The sequence below is a fragment of the Callithrix jacchus genome, chromosome 1, assembly GCF_049354715.1.
Source record: "Callithrix jacchus isolate 240 chromosome 1, calJac240_pri, whole genome shotgun sequence".
Lineage (NCBI taxonomy): Eukaryota > Metazoa > Chordata > Mammalia > Primates > Cebidae > Callithrix > Callithrix jacchus.
The window spans coordinates 154,035,174-154,059,893 of record NC_133502.1 but is presented as its reverse complement, the minus strand read 5'-3'; the positions used below and the strand labels follow the sequence as shown (position 1 = coordinate 154,059,893).

Genomic DNA, 24,720 nt, shown 5'->3' with positions numbered 1-24,720 from the left:
GAGTTCAAAAATGGCAAAACTAATTTATGAAATTAGAAGTCCAGATCATGTTTGCTGTTGCAGGCTGGAGTGGGGTTCTGGAGTCTGTGTTCCGTTTTATGACCTTGGAGTATTCACTTTGTGAAAATTCATAGAGCTGCAATTTTATGCTTTGTGTACTTTTCTGTATGTCTTTCATACTTCAGAAATTTTCAATAGGCCTGGTGAGGTAGCTCATGCCTGTAATCCAAGCACTCTGAGAGGCAGACGCAGGCAGATTACATAAGGACAGGAGTTTGAGACCAGCCGACGCCATATAGCAAAATCCCGTATCTACTAAAAATACAAAAAATTAGCTGGGTATGGTAGCACATGCCTGTTATCCCAACTACTACTCGGGAGGCTGAGGTGAGAGAATCATCTGAGCCCAGGAGGTTGATGCTGCAGTGAGCCAAAATCGTGCCAATGCACTCCAGCTTGGGTGACAGAGTGAAACCATCTCAAAAAAAAAAAAAAAGTCAATAAAGGTAAAAGGACATCTTCTAACAAACTTACAAGGCAACCTGGAAGTTAGTAAGCAGTCTGGCTCTTCTTAGGCTTTTTGTCTCTCCAGAGAGGCAGTAGCATGGGGAACTTAGGGATAACAGCCTATCCTTTCTTATCCTAACTCGATTGAGTGTTTATAATGCCGTCAGAGGCATTGCTGTGCTATCAGCTAAGTCAGAGGTTCCTTCTGGAACCCTGAGACGTAACAGCTAAATTGTATATAATTTCCTTAATTCCATGCTCCCCTCAAGTCTATTTCTCAAATAATTACTTCCAGAGCAGATGAAGTTAATAACTCCAGGTTAATCACGCAAGATCATCTTTAGGTGCCAATAATCTAAGGCCTTAAAAATGATCGACTTTTCGTGACATTTACATCTTTGTTTTATTGTTTCCTTTATTTTTAATTGCATTTTAGGTCTTGGGGTACATGTGAAGAACATGCAAGATAGTTGCATAGGTACACACGTGGCAGTGTGTTTTGCTGCCTTCCTCCCCTTCACCCACATTTGGCGTTTCTCCCCATGCTATCCCTCCCCAACTCCACCCCCGCTGTCCCTCCCCTATTCCCCCCAATAGATCCCAGTGTGTAGTGCTCCCTTCCCTGTGTCCATGTGTTCTCATTGTTCATCACCGGCCTATGAGTGAGAATATGTGGTATTTCGTTTTCTGTTCTTGTGTCAGTATGCTAAGAATGATGTTCTCCAGATTCATCCATGTCCCTACAAAGGACACGAACTCACCATTTTTGATTGCTGCATAATATTCCATGGTGTATATGTGCCACATTTTCCCAGTCCAGTCTATCATCGATGGGCATTTGGGTTGGTTCCAGGTCTTTGCTATTGTAAACAGTGCTGCAGTGAACATTCGTGTGCATGTGTCCTTAGAGTAGAACAATTTATAATCCTTTGGATATATACCCAGTAATGGGATTGCTGGGTCAAATGGAATTTCTATTTCTAGGTCCTTGAGGAATCGCCACACTGTCTTCCACAATGGTTGAACTAATTTACACTCCCACCAGCAGTGTAAAAGTGTTCCTATTTCTCCACATCCTCTCCAGCATCTGTTGTCTCCAGATTATTTAATGATCGCCATTCTAACTGGCGTGAGCTGGTATCTCAATGTAGTTTTGATTTGCATCTCTCTAATGACCAGTGATGATGAGCATTTTTTCATATGTCTGTTGGCCTCGTGTATGTCTTCTTTTGTAAAGTGTCTGTTCATTTCCTTGCCCATTCTTGAATGGGCTTGTTTGTTTTTTTTCTTGTAAATCTGTTTGAGTTCTTTGTAAATTCTGGATATCAGCCCTCTGTCAGATGGGTAAACTGCAAAAATTTTTTCCCATTCTGTTGGTTGCCAATTCACTCTAGTGACTATTTCTTTTGCTGTGCAGAAGCTGTGGAGTTTGATTAGGTCCCATTTGTCTATTTTGGCTTTTGTAGCCAATGCTTTTGGTGTTTTGGTCATGAAGTCCTTGCCTACTCCTATGTCCTGAATGGTTTTGCCTAGATTTTCTTCTAGAGTTTTTATGGTGCCAAGTCTTAAGTTTAAGTCTTTAATCCATCTGGAGTTAATTTTAGTGTAAGCTGTCAGGAAGGGGTCCAGTTTCTGCTTTCTGCACATGGCTAGCCAGTTTTCCCAACACCATTGATTAAATAGGGAGTCCTTTCCCCATTGCTTGTTTTTGTCAGGTTTATCAAATATTGTATGGTTGTAGATATGCCGTGTTGCCTCCGAGGCCTCTGATCTGTTCCATTGGTCTATATCTCTGTTTTGGTACCAGTACCATGCTGTTTTGATTACTGTAGCCTTGTAGTATAGTTTGAAGTCCGGTAGTTTGATGCCTCCTGCTATGTTCTTTTCACTTAGAATTGACTTGGCTATGGGGGCTCTCTTTTGGTTCCATATGAAGTTCAAGGTGATTTTTTCCAGCTCTGTGAAGAAAGTCAATGGTAGCTTGATGGGGATAGTGTTGATTCTGTAAACTACTTTGGGCAGTATGGCCATTTTCACAATATTGATTCTTCCTAACCATGAACATGGAATGTTTTTTCATCTGTTTGTGTCCTCTCTGATTTCGTTGAGCAGTGGTTTGTAGTTCTCCTTGAAGAGGTCCCTTACGTTCCTTGTGAGTTGTATTCCTAGGTATTTTATTCTCTTTGTAGCAATTGTGAATAGCAGTTCATTCTTGATTTGGCTCTCTTTAAGTCTGTTATTGGTGTATAGCTTGTGATTTTTGCACATTGATTTTATATCCTGAGACTTTGCTGAAGTTGCTTATCAGTTTCAGGAGTTTTTGGGCTGAGATGATGGGGTCTTCTAGATATACTATCATGTCGTCTGCAAACAGAGACAATTTGGCTTCCTTCTTCCCTATTTGAATACCCTTTATTTCTTTTTCTTGCCTGATTGCTCTGGCTAGAACTTCCAGTACTATATTGAATAGCAGTGGGGAGAGAGGGCATCCTTGTCTAGTGCCAGATTTCAAAGGGAATGCTTCCAGTTTTTGCCCATTCAGTATGATATTGGCTGTTGGTATGTCATAAATAGCTTTTAATATTTTGAGATACATTCCATCAATACTGAGTTTATTGAGGGCTTTTAGCATAAACCCTGTTGAATATTGTCAAAGGCCTTTTCTGCGTCAATTGAGATAATCATGTGGTTTTTGTTTTTGGTTCTGTTTATGTGGTGAATTACATTTATAGACTTGCATATGTTGAACCAGCCTTGCATCCCCAGGATGAATCCTACTTGATCATGATGGATAAGCTTTTTGATGTGCTGTTGCAATCGACTTGCCAGTATTTTATTGAAGATTTTTGCATCTATGTTCATCATGGATATTGGCCTGAAGTTTTCTTTTCTTGTTGAGTCTCTGCAGGGTTTTGGTATCAGGATGATGTTGGTCTCATAAAATGATTTGGGAAGTATTCCCTATTTTGATTATTTGGAATCGTTTCAGAAAGAATAGTACCAGCTCCTCTTTGTGTGTCTGTTAGAATTCGGCTGTGAACGCATCTGGACCTGGACTTTTTTTGTGTGGTAGGCTCTTAATTGCTGCCTCGACTTCAGACCTTGTTATTGGTCTGTTCGTAGCTTTGGCTTCCTCCTGGTTTAGGCTTGGGAGGACACAGGTGTTCAGGAATTTATCCATTTCTTCCAGGTTTACTAGTTTATGTGCATAGAGTTGTTTGTAATATTCTCTGATGATGGGGGGTTTGAATTTATGTGGAATCTGTGGTGATTTCCCCTTTATCGGTTTTTATTGCATCTATTTGGTTATTCTCTCTTTTCTTTTTTATCACTCTGGCTAGTGGTCTGTCTATATTGTTGATGTTTTCGAAAAACCAGCTCTTGGATTTATTGATTTTTTGAAGGGTTTTTCGTGTCTCTATCTCCTTCAGTTCTGCTCTGATCTTAGTTATTTTTTGTCTTCTGCTAGGTTTTGAGTTTTTTTGATCTTGCTCCTCTAGCTCTTTCAATTTTGATGATAGGATGTCAATTTTAGATCTCTCCACTCTTCTCATGTGGGCACTTATTGCGATATATTTTCCTCTAGAGATTGCTTTAAATGTGTCCCAGAGATTCTGGTATGTTGTGTCTTCGTTCTCGTTGGTTTTGAAGAACTTCTTTATTTCTGCCTTTATTTCATTGTTTATCCCATCAACATTCAAGAGCCAGTTGTTCAGTTTCCATGAAGCTGTGCGGTTCTGAGTTGGTTTCTCAATTCTGAGTTCTAATTTGATCGCACCAAGGTGTGAGAGACTGTTTGTTATGATTTCCGTTCTTTTGCATTTGCTGAGGAGTGCTTTACTCCCAATTATGTGGTCAGTTTTCGAGTAGGTGTGATGTGGTGCTGAGAAGAATGTGTATTCTGTGGATTTGGGGTGGAGAATTCTATAAATGTCTATCAGGTTTGCTTGTTCCAGGTCTGAGTTCAAGTCCTGGATATCCTTGTTAATTTTCTGTCTGGTTGATCTGTCTGATATTGACATTGGAGTGTTAAAGTCTTTCACTATTATTGTGCGGGAGTCTAAGTCTCTTTGCAAGTCACCAAGAACTTGCCTTATATATCTGGGTGCTCCTGTATTGGGTCCGTATATATTTAGGATCGTTAGCTCTTCTTGTTGTATCATTCCTTTTACCAATATGTAATGACCTTCTTTGTCTCTTTTGATCTTTGTTGCTTTAAAGTCTATTTTATCAGAGATGAGAATTGCAACTCCTGCTTTCTTTTTGCTCTCCATTTGCTTGGTAAATCTTCCTCCATCCCTCCCTTTATTTTGAGCCTTTGTGTATCCTTGCACGTGAGATGGGTTTCCTGGATACAGCACACCGATGGGTTTTGGCTTTTTATTCAATTTGCCAGTCTGTGTCTTTTGATTGGTGCATTTAGCCCACTTACATTTAGGCTTAATATTGTTATGTGTGAATTTGATACTGCCATTTTGATGTTGGCTGGCTGTTTTGCCCATTAGTTGATGCAGATTCTTCATTTTGTTGATGCTCTTTACCATTTTGTATGTTTTTGGAATGGCTGGTACTGGTGGTTCCTTTCTATTTGTAGTGCCTCTTTCAGGAGCTCTTGTAAAGCAGGCCTGGTGGTGACAAAATCTCTGAGTACTTGCTTGTTTGCAAAGGATTTTATTTTTCCTTCACTTATGAAGCTCAGTTTGGCTGGATATGAAATTCTGGGTTGAAAGTTCTTTTCTTTAAGGATGTTGAATATTGGCCCCCACTCTCTTCTGGCCTGTAGGGTTTCTGTCGAGAGATCTGCTGTGAGTCTGATGGGCTTCCCTTTGTGGGTGACCTGATCTTTCTCTCTGGCTGCCCTTAGCATTTTCTCCTTCATTTCAACCCTGGTGAATCTGATGATTATGTGCCTTGGGTTGCTCTTCCTACGGAATATCTTTGTGGTGTTCTCTGGATTTCCTGCACTTGAATATTGGCCTGCCTTGCTAGGTTGGGAAAGTTTTCCTGGATAGTATCCTGAAGAGTATTTTCCAGCTTGGATTCATTCTCTTCATCACATTCAGGTACACCTGTCAAACGTAGATTCGGTCTCTTCACATAGTTCCACACTTCTTGGAGACTTTGTTCATTCCTTTTTGTGCTTTTTTGTTTAATCATGGCTTCTTGTTTTATTTCATTGAGTTGATCTTCAAATTCTCATATCCTTTCTTCTGCTTGGTCAATTCGGTTGCTGAAACTTGTGCATGCTTCATGAAGTTCTCGTGTTGTGTTTTTCAGCTCCATCAATTTACGTTCATTTCTCTCTAAGTTGTCCATTCTTGTTATCATTTCCTCAAATCTTTTTTCAAAGTTCTTAGTTTCTTTGCATTGAGTTAGAACATATTCTTTTAGCTCACAGAAGTTTCTCATTACCCACCTTCTGAATTCTGATTTTGTCATTTCATCACACTCATTCTCTATCCAGCTTTGTTCCCTTGCTGGTGAGGAGTTGTGATCCCTTGTAGGAGGAGATGTGTCCTGGTTTTGAGTGTTTTCCTCCTTTTTGTCCTGGTTTCTTCCCATCTTTGTGTATTTATCTACCTGTCATCTGTGTAGTTGCTGATTTTCTGATTGGGTCTCTGAGTGGACGTCCAGATTGTTGATGATGAATTTATTTCTATTTCTTAGTTTTCCTTCTAACAGTCTGGCCCCTCTGCTGTACGACTGCCGAGGTCCACTCCAGGCCCTGCTTGCCTGGGGATCACCTGCAGCAGCTGCAGAACAGTAAGGGTTGCTACCAGTTTCTTTTTCTGCTATCTTTGTCCCAGAATGATGCCCGTCAAATGTCAGTCTGATCAGTCCTTTGTGAGGTGACTCTTTGGATATACGGGTGTCAGGGAGCTGCTTGAGGAGACAGTCTGTTCTCTATAGGAGCTCAAGTGCTGAGCTGTGAGCTTCATTGTTCATTCAGAGCTGCTAGGCAGGTACATTTAAGTCTGCTGCAGCAGAACACATAAACCCCCATTTTTCCCCCAGGTGCTCTGTCCCAGGGAGTTAGGGCTTTATTTATGAGTATCCATTATGCTGCTGCCTTTTTTTTTTTTTTTTTTTTGGCAGGGGCTGCCCTGCCCAGCAAGGAGGCAGCCTAGTCACTGTCTGCCTGCAGAGGCTTTGCTGACTGCTCTGGGCTCTGCCCTGCTGCCATGTGAACCTCCATGTGGTCCTGTTTATATGGGTGTGGTTAGAAGTGCCTCGGCAATGGTCACCCGCCTCTGTAATGGCGAACTCTCTCTATTCTTGTGGGTTGCCTTGGCAATGGCAGGCTGCCTCAGCAATGGCAGACTACCTCTGTAGGGGTGGAGTGCCGCAGTAATGGCGGACGCCCCTCCCCCACAGAGGTGGACTGTCCCGGGTTCAGCTGTGTTTGCCGTGAAACTCTCAACCCATAGCATTTCCAATTGCTGTTTTTGTTTGTTTGTTTGTTTGTTTTTGTGGGGTTGGGACCTGCTGAGCCTGATCACCTGTCTCCCTGCCTCAGAGCCTTTTTTTTTTTTTTAAGTTGAATGGTTGACTCTCTCCCAGGTGTTCCAGTCACCTGCTGAAAGGGCGCCAGGATCTGTGTGATTTCCCAAGTGGAAACCCACTGCACCAGGTGAAACATGGTGCTGCCCAGGAAGCTCCTGGCCTGGCACTCTGTTTCAGTCCCATTTAATCAGATGAATGGGCTAATCTGCCTTGCCGGAGCTCCAATTGCCAGCTTAAAAGGGCAACCAGACCAGTGTATTTCCTGTGGAGAGCCACCTTGCTGGGGCATCGACAAAACACCCACACCAGCTGAAACAGCCACTCTGGTCAAAACAGCTGCACTGGCGACCCGTGGGGCTCCTCCACCTGGGAGTCTCCTGGTGTGGGCAATAAAGATCTATCCGGAAATGCAGCATCCACTCACCCTCTGTGCTTTCACTGGGAGCTGCAGTCCTGAGCTGCTCCTAAAGGGCCATCTTGGGTCTTCTCCCAAAGCATAATATCAAGGTTCTTATTTTATTTTATTTTTTTTACATTCAAGGGCAGAGCTGCTTAAAAAGCAGATGGGGTGGCAGATACCATGTCTACTATGGAGCTCAATTATAGGCCTCTGCATACAAGGGCCCTCCTCTCCTTCCTGAAGGGGAAGTAAATTTCACCTAAGTAGGGTTAAGATTCTTGTCTTGTGTTATTGCTCTAACAAACATATAATTTGGGCTCCAGACACATGCAAACTTTATGAGGCTCTTGGAGGTGCCTGGCCAGGAGCTAATATTATAATATGTGTCATCCCTCCAGAATTCAGAGCTCAGTGGCAAGGGTACCTGAAATCAGGCTTGAAATTCATTAAGTGGCTATTTTCTACTGGCTGGTAGATCATGAGAGTCAGTGAAGATAGAGATGAGAACACATCAATTCCCCTAAAGACTGCAATTCAGAAGAAGTGGAATGGTGAATGGTTCAATAGTTATTTGAAAAACTGACCACCACCATCACCACCTACATTGGACTCTTGGGAGATATTTATGATGAAATTTCCAAAGGCCAGTCATGCATCTAATCAACTTTATGTCCAGATAAAGAACATCTCCAGGCTTTCAGGAAGCTTTGCTTTAATAGCACAGAAACAAATGAACAAAGATTTTATGGCATAATAAGTGCTGTAACAGCAGGAAACTTGAGGTATTGTGACAGCTCTTGATGGTTGAGCTTCTAACTTAAACTAGAGAGGTTAAGAAAGTCTGAGAACTAGCTGACTGTCAAATGTTCTAGAATCATAACCCCATTTTGTATACCACAGTGTTTTGTCTGCCGTCCATGAATTTAAAGCAAGGAATTTCTTTCAGAAGGGTCCTAACCTATCACATGGAAGCAAATTAGGCCACTAAATAGCAGAAATTCTCCAAGATCTGGAGTCACAGTGTGCCTAGTTCAGAAGTTGACCATGACTCTGGTCTTCAAGTTTGGGGTCCAAGGAAACCCCTGAAGCTTTGCTGAAAATCACTGACATGAGGCAGATTAATTAATCAGAGAAAAATGTGTGCAAATGTATTTAACATGTATACACAATACCTTCAAAATGAAGACCCAAAGATAAATGGGAAATTGTCTATTTTTATGCTTAGGTTCAATAAAGTATGGCCAGCCATGAAGAAATATGATTGAACAAAAGGTGTAAAATCTAATGATAACAGTGTGAGTGGGGAAAGGCCTGTGTCTGTAAATTTCTCTTGGCCTCTCTGAGAATCTATTTCTTCCTTCTGAGAATGGGGCAGGACCCTCTTTGGAATGGGATATTAGGATCTACAGTCAAACAAGGTAGGTCAGATAATTGCTTTATGACCAGTTTTTACACAGTAAGGCAGAAGGCAAGTTAGAGTAATATTTTTAGGTTTTATGGCTAACTTTGGGGGAAAGGGATTCTGGTTACTACTAATTTAATCCATCTTGGGTAAAAGGGAGTCTATTTGGTCAGTGCAAAAGTAATTGTGGTTTTTGTCATTACTTTTTTTTTTTTTTTTTTTTGAGACAGAGTTTCACTCTTGTTACCCAGGCTGGAGTGCAATGGCATGATCTCAGCTCACTGCAACCTCTGCCTCCCGGGTTCAAATGATTCTCCTACCTCAGCCTGCCGAGTAGCTGGGATTACAGGCATGTGCCACCATGCCCAGCTAATTTTGTATTTTTAGTAGAGATGGGGTTTCTCCATGTTGGTCAGGCTGGTATCGAATCCCTGACCTCAGGTAATCCACCTGCCTCAGCCTCCCAAAGTGCTTGGATTACAGGTATGAGCCACAGCGCCTGGCATCCATTACTTTTAATAGCTTCTATGGCTAGCCTCAGGGGAGAATGGGATGGAGAGACATGAGAGCAGGAAAAGGTCAAAGAAAAACTTTTTCTCTTAAGGCTGATTCTAAGGCCTTCATTTAAGGGTATTGTTTTCTGAGCCCCAACATCCACAGTAGTTGTGTCCTAGAAGCCCAAGTCCAAGTCCATGAACCAATGCAAAAATTTCTGCATTAAGTAAGTGGAAGAACAGGTGTCAGGCAGGCAAGGTGGCCACCACATGATGGACTATTCCACAGAGCAATCTCCTTCTCTTGTTTCTGTGTATATATCTAACATGAAAGCATGTGCTCAAGCACCCCAAACACCCCCTTCCTCAGCATCATATTAGGAATCTCTGAGGCCCACTGCTATATTCATTGGTATTTCAGTCCATGATCCAAGTTTGGGATCCAAGGAGAACATAGCTGGCCATACTTTATTGAACTGAAGCATAAAAATAGACAATTTCCCCTTTATCTTTGGATCTTCATTTCGAAGGCTGTTGTATATACACATTAAATACATTTGTACACATTTTTCTCCTGTTAGTTAAACTGCCTCATGTCAGTGATTTTCAGCAAAGCTTCAGGGGTTCTCCTTCGACCCCAAACTTGGATGCATCTACCAAAGACTACTCTCTGAAAGCAGATAAACTTGTATATTCTTCAGAATGACGAAGAAAGAGGTCAAGGACTCCTGGCATCAGGGCAATTGCAGTGTTTAGTGGGTAGGAATTGGGAGCTGAGGAAATGGTCAATGACTGAAACTGAAAAGTTGCTCCCCGCTTCTGCAATACCTCAGACACACAGCATCTTTCCACAGCCACCTTCCTGCAAAGTCCAAAGACCAGCCACTACTCTGACTAGACACCTAGTATAAAATTGGAGAAAAGAATGCCATAGTGAGAACACACCAGTCCAGAGAGCTGTGTCGTCATGAATAATGAAGGACAGTCACAGAGACAATACGCCCTGTCTTTATAAGAAGGCCCAATAAACCAAATCTATGGATCTGATAACTGGTCTTTTCTGTTTAACTTTCTCTGGCTTTAATCCCAGAGGTAATCATGGACTTTGATTCTGATGCAGCATTTGCAAGCGGGAATTTCCATTGTGATACCCTAGAAACTGATCCTAGGCAAAACACCCAAGGCTATTTGGACTTGGTTTTTGGCATCCTGCCTGTTTGAACCTGACATATAACTCCTTTCCATTCTTTGTTTTGTCTGTATTACACAAACAGTAGCAGCAGCTCTTAGAGACTGCACTCTACTCTACAACTGGGGTTTGGAGGACTGTTCACATATATTCTACATCAGGGATCAGCTAGACTCTGCCTATGGGAATCCTAAAAACTAAACAACACAAAAGGGAAAAAACTGTCAGAATACATTCAGTAATAAATTTTCTAGCATCATAATGTTTATTATTAGGTCTTACACAATACAAACATTTTCTATTCATCAGGGATTTATTTTTAATGTTAGCCAGATTTTTTTAAATCCTCTAGATTAAAAAAAAAACTCTATCACTACAGTTTTCACAAACAAATCATCTTATGCACAGAGCAATGTCTATGATAATTAAATTGAATGTGGTCAAGTTAGTAAATCATCTACACTGCAGCCCCATCCACCCTAACCCTTAGCCCTTAGTTCATCAGGATAATTTGACAAAAGAATGTGGATGGAGCATAAAAATCCAATAGGGCAGCATTACATCAGCAAAAGAAAGCTGCCGGGCATGGTAGCCCATGCCTGTAATCCCAGCACTTTGGGAGGCCGAGGTGGGTGGATCACAAGGTCAGGAGATAGAGACCATCCTGGCTAACATGGTGAAACTCCATCCCTACCAAAATTACAAAAAATTAGCCAAGCGTGGTGGCATGCACCTGTAGTCCCAGCTACTTGGGAGGCTGAGGCGGTAGAATCGCTTAAACCCAGGAGAAGGAGGTTGCAGTGAGTCAAGATTGCGCCACTGCACTCCAGCCTGGGCAACAGAATGAGACTCCATGTCAACGACGACAACAGAAAGCCATCCACAGCAAAATTAACACCAAGGTTAAGGTGTTTAAAGACTCATTATTGTTTAGATTGCTAGTAGTAAAAAAGTCTGAAATTGATCTGTAATAGTCAACCAGCTAAGAAAATTGATTTAAAACTATTAGTGGAAACTTTCCAGACAAAAAGCTATCCCAGGGCAATTGTGAGTTGAATAAGGATATTTTAGTGGTAAGAAATTATTTATTTAAATTTGTCTGAAATCTTCCATCTCCAACCCTCTGCCCTTCCAGTCCTCATCCCAAGCCAGCATCTGAGGCTATGAGAATTCATAAGGATGTTCTTTTGCTTTAAAAGGGAGTGGGGTGAGGACTTCCACCAAGATGGCCAAATAGGAACAGCTCCGGAGCGCAGTTCCCACCGAGAGTGAAGCAGAAGGCAAGTGATCTCTGCATTTCCAACCAAGCTACCAGGTTCAACTCAATGGGACTGTTTGGACAGTGGGTGTAGCCCAAGGAGTGCAAACCGAGGGAGGGTGGGGCGCTGCCTTGCCCAGGAAGTGCACTGGGCCAGAGGACCCCTGTTCCTACCCAATGGAGGCCATCAGGGACTTTTTCCAGACACTCAGGCAGTCTGGCTCAGATACTGCGCTTCTCCCATGATCTTTATAGCCCACAGACCGGGAGATTCCCACCAGGGCCAACAGGCACTGATTTCCAGCACAAATCTGGGCTGCTGTTTTAGCCAGTGCCATGGGTTTCTGGCACATAACTTGACAGCCCTATTAGCTGGTGCCTAGAATGCCTGTGAGACAGAGGCACCCATTCCCCTGAAAAAAGGGAATCTGAAAGCAGGAAACCAAGTGATCTGGCTTGCTGGGTCTCACCCCCACAAAGACCAGCAAACTGAAACCCACTGGCTTGAGATTTTTGCAGCCAGCATAGCAGTTTGAGCTCAACCAAGGACAGTCAAACTCAGTGTGGAAGGGGGCTTCTGCTATTACCAAGGCAGTCTGCCATTACCGAGGCAGTCCACCATTACCAAGGCAGTTCTAACCTTGCCTGTGTAAACAAAATTGCAAGGAAGTTTACACAGCAGCTGGGTGGAGCCCATGGCAGCTCAGCAGCTCAGCAATGCCTCTGCAGGCAGACTGTGACTAGACTCCCTCCTTGCTAGGCAGGGCATCTCTGAAAAAAGGCAATAGCACATCAGGGACTTATAAATAAAGTCCCATCTTTCCAGGACAGAGCACCTGGGAAAAGGGGCAGTTGTGAGTTCTGCTGTAGCAGACTTAAATGTCCCTGCCCAGTAGTGCTGAAGGGAGCAACAGAGCTCCCAGCACAGCATTTGAGCTCTGATAAGGGACAGACTGCCTCTTCAAGTGGCTCCCTGACCCCCATATATCCAAAGAAACACCTCATACAGCAGAACTCTGGCTAACATCTGGTGGGTACCCTTCTGGGATGAAGCTACCAGAGGAAGGAACAGCAGCAATCCTTGCTGTTCTGCAGCTCCTGTGGGTGATTCCCAGGCAAGCAGGGTCTGGAGTGGACCTCCAGCAGTCCTGCAGCTGAGGGGCCTGACTGTTAGAAGGAAAACTAAAAAACAAAAAGAAATTTCTTCAACATCAATGGAAAGGATGTCCACTCAGAGACCCCAACTGAAAGTCACCAACGTCAAAGACCAAAGGTAGACAAATCCATGAAGATGGGAAGAAATCAGCACAAAAAGGCTGAAATCACCAAAAACCAGAGCACCTCTCCTCCTCCAAGGGATCACAATTCCCTACCAACAAGGGAGCAAAACTGGATGGAGAATGAGTTTGACGAATTGACAGAAGCAGGCTTCAGAAGGTGAGTAATAACAAACTTCTCTGAGCTAGAGAAACATGTTTAACCCAATGCAAAGAAACTAAAAACCTTGAAAAAAGGTTAGATAAAATGCTAAATAGAATAACCAGCTTAGAGAAGAACATAAACGAGTTGATGGAGCTGAAAAACACAGCACAAGAACTTCACAAAGCATACACAAGTTTCAATAGCCAAATCAACCAAGCAGAAGAAAGGATATCAGAGATTGAAGATCAACTCAATGATATAAAACAAGAAGACAAGATGAGAGGAAAAAGAGTGAAAATAAATGAACAAATCCTCCAAGAAATATGGAATTATGAAAAAAGACCTAATCTACATTTGATAGGTTACCTGAATGTGATGGGGAGAATGAATCCAAGCTGGAAAACACTCTTCAGGATATTATCCAGGAGAACTTCCCCAACCTGGCAGGGAAGGCCAACATTCAAATCCAGAAAATACAGAGAACACCAGGTATTCCTCAAGAAGAACAATCCAGGGCACATAATCATCAGATTCACCATGGTTGAAATGAATTAAAAAATGCTAAGTGCAGCCAGAGAGAAAGGTCAAGTTACCCACAAGGGAAGCCCATCAGACTCACAGCAGATCTCTCAGCAGAAGCCCTACAAACCAGAAGAGAGTGGGGCCCAATATTCAACATCCTTAAAGAAAAGAACTTTCAACCCAGAATTTCATATCCAGCTAAACTAAGTTTTATAAGTGAAGGAGAAATAAAATCCTTTATGGACAAGTAATTGCTGAGAAAGTTCATCACAACCAGGCTTGCCTTACAAGAGCTACTAAAGGAAGCACTAAACAAAGAAGGAACAACCAGTACCAGCCACTGCAAAAATGTACCAAATGAAAAGGCCATTGACACAATGAAGAAACTGCAACAACTAATGGGCAAAATAACCAGTTAGTATCAAAATGGCAGGATCAAATTCAAACATAACAATATTAAACTTAAATGTGAACAGACTAAATGCCCCAATAGAAAGACAAGACTGACAAGTTGGATAAAGAGTCACAACCCATCCGTGTGCTGTGTTCAGGAGACCCATCTTATGTGCAAAGACACATGAACTCAAAATAAAGGAATGGAGAAAGATTTACCAAGCAAATGGAAAGCAAAAAATAGAAAAGCAGGAGTTACAATCCTAGTCTCTGATAAAATGGACTTTAAACCAACAAAGATCAAAAGAGACAAAGAAAGGTATTACATAATGGTAAAGGGATCAATGCAACAAGACGAGCTAATGATCCTAAATGTATATGTACCCAATACAGGAGCACCAAGATACATAAAGCAAGTTCTTAATGACCTATAAAGAGACTTAGACTCCTACACAATAATAGTGTGAGACTTTAACACTCCACTGTCAATATTAGACCAATCAACAAGACAGAAAGTTAACAAGGATATACAGGACTTGGACTCAGATCTGGACCAAGTGGACCTAATAGATATCTACAGAACTCTCCACCCCAAATCCACAGAATATACATTCTTCTCAGCACCACATCACATTTACTGTAAAATTGACCACATAATTGGAAGTAAATCACTCCTCAACAAATGTAAAAGAACGGAAATCATAACACTCTCTCAGACCACAGTGCAATCAAATTAGAACTCAGGATTAAGAAACTCGCTCAAAATCACACAACTACATGGAACCTGAACAACCTGCTCCTGAATGACTACTGGATAAATAATGAAATGAAGGCAGCAATAAAGATGTTATTAGAAACCAATGAGAACAAAGACACAATGTACCAAAATCTCTGGGATGCATTTAAAGCAGTATCTAGAGGGAAATTTATACCACTAAATGCCAACATAAGAAGCAAGGAAAGATATAAAATCAACACCATATCATCACAATTAAAAGAACTGGAGGAGCAAGATTAAACAAAATCAAAAGCCAGCAGTAGACAAGAAATAATTAAGATTAGAGCAGAACCAAAGGAGATAGAAGCACAAAAAAAAACTTCAAAAAAATAAATGAATCCAGGAGCTGGTTATTTGAAAAGATCAACAAAATAGATAGACCAGTAGCCAGACTAATAAAAAAGAAAAGAGAGAAGAATTGAATAGATGCAATAAAAAATGATAAAGGGGATATCACCATTGATTTCACAGAAATACAAACTACCATCAGAGATTACTGAAAACACCTCTATGCACATAAACCATAAAACTGGAAGAAATGGATAAATTCCTGGACATTTACACCCTCCCAAGACTAAACCAGGAAGAAGTTGAATCCCTAAATAGACCAATAACAAGGTCTGAAGTTGAGGCAGCATTAATAGTCTACAAACCAAGAAAAGTCCAGGTCCAGATGGGCTGACAGCCAAATTCTACCAGACATACAAAGAAGAATGGTACTGTTCCTTCTGAAACTATTACAAGCAATACAAAAAGAGGGAATCCTCTTGAACTCATTTTATGAGAACAATATCATCCCAATACCAAAACCTGGTGGAGACACAACTAAAAAAGAAAATTTCAGGCCAATATCCACGATTAACATTGATGCAAAAATCTTTAATAAAATACTGGCAAAGCTAATGTAACAGTACATCTGAAAGTTTATTCATCATGATCAAGTAAGCTTCATCCCGGGGATGCAAGGCTGATTCAACATACGCAAATTTATAAACATAATCCATCACATAAACAGAACCAAAGACAAAAACCACGATTATCTCAATAGATGTGGAGAAGGCCTTCGATAAAATTCAACAACTCTTTATGCTAAGACTCTCAATAAACTAGTTATCTGCAGAACATATCTCAAAATAATAAAAGCTATTTACAACAAACCCACAGCCAATATGATACTGAATGGGCAAAAACTGGAAGCATTCCCTTTAAAATTTGGCACTAGACAAGGATGCCCTCTCTCACCAGTCCTATTCAATATAGTTTTGGAAGTTCTACCTGGAGCAATCAGGCAAGAAAAAGAAATAAAGGGCATGCAATTAAGAAAGAAGTAAAATTGTCTCTATTTGCAGGTGATATGATTGTATATTTAGAAGACCCCATTGTCTTAGCCCAAAATCTCCTTAAGATGATAAGGAACTTCAGCAAAGTCTCAGGATACAAAATCAATGTGCAAAAATATGTAGGAATACAACTAACGACATGAAGGACCTCTTCAAGGAGAACTACAAACCATTGCTTAAGGAAGTAAGAGAGGACATAAATAGATGGAAAAACATCCCATGCTCATGGTTGGAAGAATCAATATTGTGAAAATGGCCATACTGCCCAAAGAAATTTATGGATTCAATGCTATCCCCATCAAGCTACCATTGACCTTCTTCACAGAACTGGAAAAAAAACACCTTAAACTTCATATGGAACCAAAAAAGAGCCCACATAGCCAAGACAATCCCAAGCAAAAAGAACAAAGCTGGAGGCATCATGCTACCTGACTTCAAACTTTACTACAAGTCTACGATAATCAAAACAGCATGGTAGTGGTACCAAAACAGATATATAGAACACAGAACAGAACAGAGGCCTTGGAAGTAATGCCACACATCTACAGCCATCTGATTTTTGACAAACCTGACCAAAACAAGCAATGGGGAAATGATTCCCTGTTTAATAAATGGTGTCGGAGGGCCGGGCGCGGTGGCTCAAGCCTGTAATACCAGCACTTTGGGAGGCCAAGGCAGATGGATCATGAGGTCAAGAGATTGAGACCATCTGGTCAACATGATGAAACCCTGTCTCTACTAAAAATACAAAAAATTAGCTGCGCATGGTGGTGCATGCCTGTAATCCCAGCTACTCAGGAGGCTGAGGCAGAATTGCCTGAACTCAGGAGGCAGAGGTTGCAGTGAGTCAAGATCGTGCCATTGCACTCCAGCCTGGGTAACAAAAGCAAAACTCCATCTCAAAAAATAAATAAATAGTGTTGGAAAAACTGGATAAACATGTGCAGAAAGCTGAAACTGGACCCCTTCCTTATATCTTATACAAAAATTAACTCAAGATGGATTAAAGATTTAAACATAAAACTTAACACCATAAAAACCCTGGAAGAAAACCTAGGCAATACCATTCAGGACATAGGCATGGGCAAGGACTTCATGACTAAAACACAAAAAGCAATGGCAACAAAAGCCAAAATAGACAAATGGGACCTAATTAAACTCCACAGCTTCTGCACACCAAAAGAAACAATCATTAGAGTGGATCAGCAACCAACAGAATGGGAAAAAATTTTGCAAGCTATTCATCTGACAAAGGGCTAATATCCAGAATCTACAAAGAACTAAACAAATTTATAAGAAATAAACAACTCCATCAAAAAAATGGGCAAAGGATATGAACAGACATTTTTTTACAGCAGCACACAAAGTTTTATTAATATTCTGATTCTCGCATCACAGCTGTTAGGGCAGGAAAGGATGAGGATACACACCACCTGTATCATAGAGCAAGCAAACCACCAACTAGCATCTTGAGATTCTCTCTATGCTGTTCTCTAGAAACATGCTTGTGCCTTTAATCTGCCTTTTAAAGGGGACTCAGAACAGAAAATGTTTGTTTGCAAATAAACATCTGAAAGAATATAGTAACAGCTGACCTGGGTTGAGGCATCCAAATAAAGTGGTAATTGTGGAAGGAGACAATGCAAACTGCACTGGGGCGAGAAACTGAGGGCAGAGAACGTGCGGTCATTTGTGCATTGGGTATTTCCACCAGCTCCAAGGCCCCGTTGGAACAAGTATCAACCAGGAGGGTCTCTACAGCTTGATAATTTATTAACCTAACTCAAAAAAAGTCACTGCCACCAACAGCACTGTGCAGTTTTATTAACCATTCAAGTCCAGTAGCATCTGGTAAGATTGGGACAGAAATGGAATTGAAAAGTGAACAGATATTCAGCATCTAACAGTTCAAAAGAAGCCACTACATACTCTTTTCACAAATATGTTTTCACAGAGCCAATACAGTACTAGCCATTAACCCAGTACACCAAGTGTACTGAAGTAGAAAAGATGCAACAAGAAAAATAGCTACATTAGAAAGACCAACACTTAAGAAAAAAACACTTTCAGTTTCTCCTTTTTAGCCCCTAAAACAACATCTTACAGTCTGGATCTACCTATACAGTCCCACATTACCTTCTAAAATATTTCTCAGGAGGGAAAAAATAAAATGACACTGGCCAGTACAGTATTTGGATATTTAGGAAGGGGATGGAGAGAAAGTCAGTTCTCAGAACAAAGTAGTCAGCTTCAGTCTTGTCAGCAGAATCTTTGGATTCTTTGTTCGTCCACACTTCTTCAATGTGCTTATCCTTCTCTCGCAAAAGCTCCAGTTTGGCAGCCATTTGCACCTCTCAGTTCTCTTTGCTAGCTTCCATTTTGTGGGTCAGTTTCTCTTCTGCCATTTTACTGAAGTAGTTGTTCTCTTCTATTGCCTTCTGAAGCACTTCTTTCTCATGCTCTAGTTTCTCAGCAAGCTGCTTCAAAACCTCAGCTGCATGGGACTTGCATCTTTCTTCTGCAGCTTCTAATTTCTTCTGAATTTCCTCCAGGGAAAGATCCTTCTTTTTTGGAGGGGAAAGGGGGAATTCTGGAACAGATTCCTTTGACCAAGGGCTGAGAATCAGCTCAAAAGCCTGGCCTGAGACATGCTTCTACAGTTATTTCACCTGGATATCAGAAGCCATGGTGAATAGAAGACAAGCGAGCTGCACAATCAACTGGGATAAGGAAAGCCCTGCTCAGTCCGAGCCACCTGACCACACTCTCTGAACAGACATTTTTCAAAAGAAGACATTTATGTGGCCAAGAAACATATGAAAAAATATTCATTGTCACTGGTTATTAGACAAATGCACATCAAAACCACATTGAGATGCCATGTCATGCCAGTTAGAATGGCAATCATTAAAAACTCTGGACAACAGATGCTGGAGAGGATGTGGAGAAATAGGAACACTTTTACACTGTTGGTGGGAGTGTAAATTAGTTCAACCATTGTGGAAGACAGTGTGGCGATTCCTCAAGGATCTATAAATAAAAATACAATTTGACCCAGCAATCCCATTACTGGGTATATACCCAAAGGATTATAAATCATTCTATTTTAAAGAAACATGCACATATATGTTCATTGCAGCACTATTTACAATAGCAAAGACCTGGAACCAACCCAAATGCCCATCAATGATAGACTAGATAAAGAAAATGTGGCATGACAGTGGAAGATCCAAGATGGCCCTTTAGGAGCTACTCAGGATTGCAGCTCCCAGTGAAAGCACAGAGTGTGAGTGGATGCCGCATTTCCATATGGATCTTTATTGCCCACAGACCAGGAGATTCTCAGGTGGAGGAGCCCCACGGGTCTCCAGCATGGCTGTTTTGGCCGGCATGGCTGTTTTGCCAATGCCCAGGCGTGGTAGCTCTCTGTACAAAATACACTGGTCTGGTTGCCCTTTTAAGCTGGCAATTGGAGTTCGGTTAAGGCAGATTCACCCATTCATCTGATTAAATGAGTCTGAAACAGGGAGCCAGGCCAGGAGATTCCCAGGCAGCGCCATTGTTTCAGCTGATGCGGTGGGTCACCACACAGGAAATCACACAGATCCTGGTGCCCTTTCAGCAGGCGACTGGAACACCTGGGACAGAGTCAACCGTTCAACTTAAAAAAAAAAAAAGGCTCTGAGGTAGGGAGCCAGGTGATCAGGCTTGGAAGGTCTCACACCCACAAAAACAAATGAAAAAACAGCAATTGGAAACGTTCAAGGTTGAGAGTTTCACAGCAAGCACAGCTGAACCCAGGATGGTGCAGCTCGGTGGGGGAGAGGCGTTCGCCATTACCAAGGCACTCCACCCCTACAAAGTAGTCTGCAATTGCTGAGGCAGTCTGCCATTGATGAGGCAACCCGCCATAACAGAGAGAGTCCGCCATTATAGAGGCGGGCCACCAATGCCAAGGCATTTCTAACCACACCCATAAAAACAGGACTACAGGGAAGTTCACATGGCAGCAGGGCGAAGCCCAAAGCAACTCAGCAAAGCCTCTGCAGGCAGACAGTGACTAGGCTGCCTCCTTGCTGGGCAGGGCACCCTGAAAAAAAAAAGGCAGCAGCACAATGGATACTCATAAATAAAGCCCTAACTCCCTGGGACAGAGCACCTGGGGAAAAAAAGGGGGTTTATGTGTTCTGCTGCAGCAGACTTAAATGTACCTGCCTAGCAGCTCTGAATGAACAATGAAGCTCACAGCTCAGCAATTGAGCTCCTATAAAGAACAGACTGTCTCCTCAAGCAGCTCCCTGACACCCGTATATCCAAAGAGTCACCTCGCAAAGGACTGATCAGACTGACATTTGACGGGCATCATTCTGGGACAAAGATAGCAGAAAAAGAAACTGGTAGCAACCCTTACTGTTCTGCAGCTGCTGCAGGTGATCCCCAGGCAAGCAGGGCCTGGAGTGGACCTCAGCAGTCATACAGCAGAGGGGCCAGACTGTTAGAAGGAAAACTAAGAAACAGAAATAACTTCATCATCAACAATCTGGACTTCCACTCAGAGACCCAATCAGAAAATCAGCAACTACACAGATGACAGGTAGATAAATACACAAAGATGGGAAGAAACCAGGACAAAAAGGAGGAAAACACTCAAAACCAGGACACATCTCCTCCTACAAGGGATCACAACTCCTCACCAGCAAGGGAACAAAGCTGGATAGAGAATGAGTGTGATGAAATGACAAAATCAGAATTCAGAAGGTGGGTAATGAGAAACTTCTGTGACCTAAAAGAATATGTTCTAACTCAATGCAAAGAAACTAAGAACCTTGAAAAAAGATTTGAGGAAATGATAACAAGAATGGACAACTTAAAGAGAAATGAACGTGAATTGATGGAGCTGAAAAACACAACACGAGAACTTCACGAAGCATGCACAAGTTTCAACAACTGAATTGACCAAGCAGAAGAAAGGATATGAGAAGTTGAAGATCAACTCAATGAAATAAAACAAGAAGCCATGATTACAGAAAAAAGTGCAAAAGGAATGAACAAAGTCTCCAAGAAATGTGAGACTACGTGAAGAGACCTAATCTACGTTTGATAAGTGTACGTGAATGTGACGAACAGAATGAATCCAAGCTGGAAAATACCCTTCAGGATACCATCCAGGAAAACTTCCCCAACCTAGCAAGGCAGGCCAATATTCAAGTGCAGGAAATACATAGAATACCACAAAGATATTCCACAAGAAGAGCAACCCCAAGGCACATAATTATCAGATTCACCAGGGTGGAAATGAAGGAGAAAATACTAAGGGCAGCCAGAGGGAAAGGTCGGGTTACCCACAAAGGGAAGCCCATCAGACTCACAGCAGATCTCTCAGCAGAAACCCTACAGGCCAGAAGAGAGTGGGGGCCAATATTCAACATCCTTAAAGAAAAGAACTTTCAACTCAGAATTTTATATCCAGCAAAACTAAACTTCATAAGTGAAGGAAAAATAAAATCCTTTGCAAACAAGCAAGTACTCAGAGATTTTGTCACCACCAGGCCTGCTTTACAAGAGCTCCCAAAAGAGGCACTACACATAGAAAGGAACAACCAGTACCAGCCACTCCAAAAACATACGAAATGGTAAAGAGCATCAACAAAATGAAGAATCTGCATCAACTAATAGGCAAAACAGCCAGCTAGCATCAAAATGGCAGTATCAAATTCACACATAACAATATTAACCCTAAATGTAAATGGGCTAAATGTACCAATCAAAACACACAGACTGCAAATTGGATAAAGAGCTGAAACCCATCGGTGTGTTGTATCCAGGAAACCCATCTCACATGCAAGGATACACAAAAGATCAAAATAAAGGGAGGGATGGAGGAAGATTTACCAAGCAAATGGAGAGCAAAAAAAAGCAGGAGTTGCAATTCTCGTCTCTGATAAAATAGACTTTCAAGCAACAAAGATCAAAAGAGACAAAGAAGGTCATTACATAATGGTAAAAGGGTCAGTACAACAAGAAGAGCTAATGATCCTAAATATGTACAGACCCAATACAGGAGCACCCAGATACATAAGGCAAGTTATTAATGACTTACAAAGAAACTTAGACTCCCACAAAATAATAATGGGAGACTTTAACACTCCACTGTCAATATTAGACAGATCAACCAGACAGAAAATCAACAAGGATATCCAGGACTTGAACTCAGACCTGGAACAAGCAAACCTGATAGACATTTACAGAACTCTCCACCCCAAATCCACAGAATACACATTCTTCTCAGCACCACATCACACCTACTAGAAAATTGACCACAAAATTGGAAGTAAAGCACTCCTCAGCAAATGCTAAAAATCGGAAATCATAACAAACAGTCTCTCATACCTTGGTGCAATCAAATTAGAACTCAGAATTGAGAAACCAACTCAGAACCGCACAGCTTCATGGAAACTGAACAACTGGCTCTTGAATGTTGATGGGATAAACAATGAAATGAAGGCAGAAATAAAGAAGTTCTTCAAAACCAACGAGAACGAAGATATTACATACCAGAATCTCTGGGACATTTAAAGCAATCTCAAGAGGAATATATATAGCAATAAGTGCCCACATAAGAAGAGTGGAGAGATCCAAAATTGACACCCTATCATCAAAATTGAAAGAGCTAGAGGAGCAAGATAAAAAACACTCAAAACCTAGCAGAAGAGAAGAAATAACTAAGATCGGAGCAGAACTAAAGAGATAGAGACACGAAAAACCCTTCAGAAAAATCAATAAATCCAGGAGCTGGTTTTTTGAAACGATCAACAAAATAGATAGACAATTAGCCAGATTAATATAAAAGAAAAGAGAGAATAACCAAATAGATGCAATAAAAACTGATAAAGGGGAAATCACCACAGATTCCACAGAAATTCAAACCATCATCAGAGAATATTACAAACAACTCTATGCACATAAACTAGTAAACATGGAAGAAATGGATAAATTCCTGGACACCTGTGTCCTCCCAAGCCTAAACCAGGAAGAAGTCGAAACCATGAATAGACCAATAACAAGATCTGAAGTTGGGGCAGCAATTAAGAGCCTACCACACAAAAAAAGCCCAGGTCCAGATGGGTTCACAGCCGAGTTCTACCAGACACACAAAGAGGAGCTGGTACCATTCCTTCTGAATAATTAAAAATGGAATAATTATGAAATTATTCCAAATAATTCAAAAGAGGGAATCCTTCCCAAATCATTTTATGAGACCAACATCATCCTGATACCAAAACCCTGCAGAGACTCAACATGAAGAGAAAACTTCAGGCCAATATCCATGATGAACATAGATGCAAAAATCTTCAATAAAATACTGGCAAGTCGATTGCAACAGCACATCAAAAAGCTTATCCACCATGATCAAGTAGGATTCATCCTGGGGATTCAAGGCTGGTTCAACATAGGCAAGTCCATAAATGTAATTCACCACATAAACAGAACCAAAAACAAAAACCACATGATTATCTCAATCGATGCAGAGAAGGCCTTTCACAAAATTCAACAGCCCTTTATGTTAAAAACCCTCAATAAACTTGGTATTGATGGAACGTATCTCAAAATAATAAAAGCTACTTACAACAAACCAACAGCCAATATCATAGTGAATGGGCAAAAACTGGAAGCAATCCCTTTGAAATCTGGCACTAGACAAGAATGCCCTCTCTCACCACTCCTATTCAATATAGTACTGGAAGTTCTAGCCAGAGCAATCAGGCAAGAAAAAGAAATAAAGGGTATTCAAATAGAAAATGAGGAAGCCGAACTGTCTCTGTTTGCAGATGACATGATAGTATATCTAGAAGACCCCATCATCTCAGCCCAAAAACTCCTGAAACTGATAAGCAACTTCAGCAAAGTCTCAGGATATAAAATCAATGTGCAAAAATCACAAGCATTCCTATACACCAATAACAGACTTAAAGAGAGCCAAATCAAGAACAAACTGCCATTCATAATTGCTACAAAGAGAAGAAAATACCTAGGAATACAACTAACAAGGAATGTAAAGGACCTCTTCAAGGAAAACTACAAACCACTGCTCAACGAAATAAGAGAGGACACAAACAGATAGAGAAACATTCCATGTTCATGGTTAGGAAGAATCAATATCATGAAAATGGCCATACTCCCCAAAGTTATTTACACATTCAATGCTATCCCCATCAAGCTACCAATGACCTTCTTCACAGAACTGGAAAAACCACCTTAAACTTCATATGGAACCATAAGAGAGCCCGCCTAGCCAAGTCAATTCTAAGCAAAAAGAACACAGTAGGAGGCATCACACTACCGGACTTCAAACTATACTACAAGGCTACAGTAATCAAAACAGCATGGTACTGGTACCAAAACAGAGATATAGACCAATGGAACAGAACAGAGGCATCAGAGGCAACACAACATATCTACAACCATACAATCTTGGATAAAGCTGACAAAAACAAGCAATGGGGAAAGGAC

At 41.3% G+C, this 24,720-nt stretch overlaps 1 pseudogene; it reads right to left on the bottom strand.

The window, feature by feature from the left end:
* Positions 1-17,553: 17,553 nt before the first annotated feature.
* Positions 17,554-18,896, bottom strand: LOC108593841 (stathmin pseudogene; annotated as a pseudogene).
* Between the last annotated feature and the right edge of the window lie 5,824 nt (positions 18,897-24,720).